This window comes from Phocoena phocoena, chromosome 5 (genome assembly GCF_963924675.1).
Source record: "Phocoena phocoena chromosome 5, mPhoPho1.1, whole genome shotgun sequence".
Taxonomy (NCBI): Eukaryota; Metazoa; Chordata; class Mammalia; order Artiodactyla; family Phocoenidae; genus Phocoena; species Phocoena phocoena.
This window is the reverse complement of record NC_089223.1, coordinates 21638023-21643466: the sequence shown is the minus strand read 5'-3', so window position 1 is coordinate 21643466 and position 5444 is coordinate 21638023. Positions and strand designations below refer to the sequence as shown.

The 5444-nt window shown below is 44.0% G+C and overlaps 1 non-coding gene across 1 annotated transcript; it reads left to right on the top strand.

Moving 5' to 3' along the window:
* Positions 1-73, top strand: TRNAG-UCC (transfer RNA glycine (anticodon UCC)). Its single transcript has one exon. It is a non-coding gene; the product is annotated as a tRNA-Gly (tRNA).
* Positions 74-5444: the final 5371 nt, after the last annotated feature.

Sequence of the window (5444 nt, the reverse complement as noted above, 5' to 3'; positions counted from 1 at the left end):
TCCCTGGTGGTCCAGGGGTTAAGACTCTGCACTTCCACTGCAGGGGGCACAGGTTCGATCCCTGGCCAGGGAACTAAGATCCTGCATGCTGCACGGTACAGCCAAAAAAAAAAAAAAAATCGGTATTTATTGTCAAATCATGATTATGTTAAAAGAGCGAGAGATTTTTAATAACTTCTTTATTTCTCTCAGGTAAGTCAAATGACAGGTACCAAGACCTCTGCTTAGGTCTGTCCCCCTAAGTGAAGTAATTAAAAGATTTTGAGCAACTCAGCAGAATGGCTGCTGAATTCACTTGAAGTGCTCTTGGGTAGGAACTGAGCCCTTGATCTGAGCCATCGTGGGCAGGTCACCCTAAGGAGGGTTTACACCGTGGAGCCCACCAGATGGGCTGGGGCAGCCAGGTCCTTCTTTATATTTACATGTCCACCTCTAAAGGATTTTAAATAGCAATTCCTTCACATTAGCAAGAAAATGCTACAAAAATTAAAAAGATGGGAAATGCCAACCTGGGAAGGTAGGAAAGGAAGATGAAAAAGAGGAGAGGTGCCCCTATTCACTATTATTACCCACTTCAAACTGGCAGGTCCTGGTGCGGCTTAGAGCCTCTGGGTCTCGCCCATCCAAGGTGCTAGCGCATCCCCTGGAGGAGCAGGCGGGATGGGGCATGCCAAGTGCACTTTGGCCTATGAACGAAGCCTTCCCCCTGGCCGGGCACACCTCCAGGGGCTGTGGATGGCACACTATGTGCTGGCAAAAGCCAAGCCGTGTTGAGTGCCCTGGCCTCCCAGAGCTTCTTCCTGCCCAGGTGAGGAATGTGGATGGCTGCAAAGCGTCACATGGGCTTGGCCCCCAGGCCAGTCCATGCTTAATTCCTAGGTCAGAAGATATTCTAAGGGGATCATTGGTAACGATAATGATTGTGCCACATTACGAGGCCTTTAAATTTTGTTTATGCTTCCATGGTCTCAACTTCTATCTGCCCAGACAACTGTTGTCACCAGTGATGCTGCCATCTGGGGTAGGAAGCTATTACCAGGATCTAGAAACCATCCCTCTTGACTCCTTCCTCCACAATCCTTCCTCCAGACCAGGGACTCCCAAACTGGGAAATGTGTTCAGGGGGACACATTCCAGGATATGTCAGAAACTTCAGCTGCAGAGTCCCAAGGTCAACTCAGCTAGAATAAGGCTTTGTACAATACATACCAGCTATTAAAAAACTTCCAAGCAGGTCCACTAAGTCACCACTTTTCCTGAAGCTGAGTGATGACAGAATCCTCCCTCTTTCATATTTTTCAACACTACACTGGACGAGACCGCTTGCATGGAACATGGAAGTTTTCAAGCTAGAATAAAGCTGCTGGACCTTGTTTCCCACTTCAGACCATTGTCCCTGCTCCAACTTTTACAGGAAAAAGTCTGCGTGCACACCCTGCACCGCCAGCCTGGTGCCTGCTTCCCCCGGAGCAGAGATGGCCCGGGAGACAGGTCACCAGGGGCCCTCAGAGTCACATGTGCAGCAGGGAACAGGCGGACCACATTGCTTCTTTACCATTCATTCAGGAGTGGAGGCCCTGCCCTCCTAGACACTCCACTTGTGGGCTTTTGAGAAGCCATGCAGCATACCCGTCCTTTTGAGAATGGAAAATGTAAAACTGCCTAGCACTTTGTATGTAATAAGACAGCTGGGCCAGCTTGAGCACCCAATTCTTAGTCTATTAATGCCTATGTCTGGGGTAATAGGAGCTAAACCACTATTCAAAGAGAACAAAAATGTTCTTTTGTAAATCTCATAATCCCTTCTAAACCAATGTCAGTACCCCGCTCATCTCCTTGCCTTGGTTGAATGATACATTGTACCAGATTGGGGAAGAGGGGCTGATGGGGGAGGAGGTGGGTTATTCCTGCTCTGTGATAATTATTATACACAGAAGAGTGAGGGTACCAACTGATGAGAAATTCAGTGACTGAGAGAGGTTTCATTATTTCTGAGATGTTTTAGAATAATGATTCCATCATCCTCTGTGATCCAACAACAGAAATTAGTTTGCACGTTATTTCATCCCACTCATTGGTAGGGTCTCCCTCAGATCTCACGGTGACTCTGTTCTTGGCTGTAAGAACAAGGGACAGTGAGCTTTTGGCTGTGCCATCAAAGACCAAGGGAGCCCTCTGCTTCCCGTGCTTAGCTGTCCCTTCATCGAGGCATGGCACAGGTAGGATGCCACCAAAGTCTCCAACTGGGGGGAACCTGTATTTGCTGGCACCCTAGAAGGTAACAATCAAACTCCCCAAAGCCCTCAGACCTTTCTGTTGTGGAAGACGTTCCTGCCCTGTCCCCATGGGAACATCCAGAGGTCTGATCATAGTCATGACGCATCCCCCCCAAAACTAGGCTCCCTCTCTGTGCCTCCTTCTAAAGTTCCTGCCTTCTTTGTTCTTAAGGATCATTTACTAAATAGTCAGGGGAGAAACCAGAGCCAGTTTTCATTGGCGGGCATAGTCCTTGGTTGCTATGAGAGCTGTATACACAACACAGCTGTCGTTGGTATTGTAGATCTAATGGGAGCCAAGGGTCTCAAATCTCGAAGAAAAATAATAATAATTCAGAGCTTTGGAATAACTTCAATATCTATAAATAAATATGAGTGCAGGGAAGTTAATTACAGAATGTAAGAACGCAGTAGAGTTAGACCTGGGAATAAGATTGGGTCCAGACCTGATGTTAAACCAGCAAAACCCCTGTCCATCTAATAACAGACAGTGCCTCCCAAAAGATAAAGTTAGAAGTGGTCCATTTGCCTCGTATCACTTTCTTTTTCCTCTCTCTTTTATTCTCTGTATTTGAAACGAGGAGGAGGAAAAAAGGGAGGACATTATTCAGGGCCAGAGTTAGGGCTGGAACTTGGGTTTCCCGACCCCCTTGCCAGAGATCCTGGGGCTGCACTGCACTGCTTCCATAAATGGAAGCATCTCCAGACAGCTCAAAAATCTCCGGAATGGAAAGCTAGAAAAGCTGAAAGTTGGATTTTATTAGATTGATAGGAAGATTGTTGTATAGTCAGGAAACACTCCCTGAACAGGAACAATTCTAGTCTGGAAACAGAAATAGGATGGATGCGACCACAGTCTCCAAGCAGGGATACGTGTGAACACACACACACCATCCACAAGGTGGGTCCCAGTGCACACTGCCTACTTTTAGCCATGCGAGAAAGCTCCTTGCCTTAAGATCCCAATGTGAGTTGTTAGTCTCTGTGCTCACTCCTTCAAAATAAAATTAGTTATGATGTTGTGCTTTCCAAAGCTGGCTCACTGTCAACAGCCTGCCCTTCTCCTAGCGCCTGCTATGACACTGAGACTTACTTGACGGAAGGTATAGGGGTGGGCTTCTTTTTCATATATTATGGGGAACCAGATGTCCAGAGAAAACCCCCAAACTATAGAACATTTAAAAACATTGGACAAAATATTTTAAAATCTTCTTTAAGATGAGTAGCTAAATTGGTGGGAAAGTAAGAAAATTTCTTGGAAGCCAGAAGTGATAAGAAAGTACTACCTATCCAGAGGGGAAAATGAACACCATTCGTGGGGTTTTCCCTGGGTGTATATGCCAATCGCTGAAGGTCTAGGGATCCACAAATTTTTTCTGTCAAGGGCCAGGTAAATATTTTACACTTTGTGAGCCATATATGATTTCTGTCACTTTCTTTCATTGTTGTCGTTGTTTTTAACAACCCTTTTAAAATGTAAAAATTGTCCTTAGCTCAGGGGCTGCACAAAATTAGGCCACAGGAAGGGTTTGTGCTTCTGCAGGGGACAGGGACAAAGTCCAGGGTCAGAATCAGAGACCCCAGCCCCAAAGCAGCACCCACAGTTGCAAATAAACTAGGAAAACCTCAGTGGGTAAACTAGAAAACACACGTCTGCTGGAAGGAGTAGGGACAGATGTTTATCAGTGGTGGCCTTGCTTCTAGATAAAGAGGGAAACGCTAAAGTACCCTTCCCCCCACCCCACTTCTCATCCCAGATGCCCTAACCACGGACAACCCTTCTCATGCACTCTGGACCGGAATCCAGCCACCCGTGTGATCTGAGTACCTAAGGCACAGATTTACAGTGGGCCCAGACTGTTTCTGTTTTGTATATAATTCATTTATATTATTTTTTAGATTACAAATATAAGTGATATTTGTCTTCTGTCTGACTTCTTTCACTAAGCATAATATTCTCTAGGTCTGTCCACATTGCTGCAAATGGCAATATTTCATTCTTTTTTATGGCTGAGTAATATTCCATTATATATATATATATCTCACATTTTCTTTATCCATTTATCTGTTGATAGACACTTGGGTTGTTTCCATGTCTTGGCTATTGTAAATAGTGCTGCTATGAACATTGCAATACATGTATTTTTTCAAATTAGTGTTTTCATTTTTTCTGGATATATATATATAAATAAATGTATATACCAAACAAAAACAGACTCACAAATGTAGAAAACAAACTCTTGGTTACCAAAGGGGGGAGGGAAGGCAAGGAGGGACAAATTAGGAGTATGGGATTAACAAGCAAACTACTACTATAAACTGTTATACATAAAATAGATACAAACTACTATATGTAAAATAGATAAGCAACAAGGGTGTGTATTGTATAGCACAGGGAATTATACCCATTATCTTGTAATAACCCATAGTGGAATATAGTCTGCAAAAATATGGAATCACTACGTGTACACCTGAAACTAACACAATATTGTAAATCAACTATACTTCAATTTTAAAATAATAATGATAATAAAATTAAAATAAAATAAATTGGGCCCAGACTGATAGTTGCCCTAAATGTTTGGTAGAATCAAACTCATATCCTCCCTGGAGGAATACTCTTAAACCCAGGCTGCAAATAAATCCTTACAAACCAAGTTCCAAAGGAATATGAACTCATAATCAAAAATCTCAAAACCCATGAGGACTCAAGCCACAGTGAGGCAGAGTCCAAAGTCAGACTCAGAAAGGTTGACAAGATAGGAAGTATCAGGAAAAGCATACAAAATGTGTGTATAAAGGGCCCTCTGGGTGATTCTAATGGGCCCTAAAGTTTGAAAACCACCATCCTAGTTGTTTCAGGGCCCAACAGCAGAGCATCCAAAAATAAAGTGGGAAGAGGAGGACAGGTGAACTCATTACTCAGTTGGGCTGCTTTGATCTTAGGATGATGGATTTGGAGGAGACTGAATTTCATCCAGAAAATGTTTTATCACTTGGGACTACGTGGCTTGCAGAGGGGAGGAGTAATCAAGGCTATCCACATACTTTACCTGCAGGGCCCAGTATGGTCTAACCCTTGCCTGCATCTCCTCTTTCTCTGTATCAGAACAATCTTCACCTGACTAGCAAGGCCACAGCCACTCTGTTGTTGGCTCAGCAATGTAT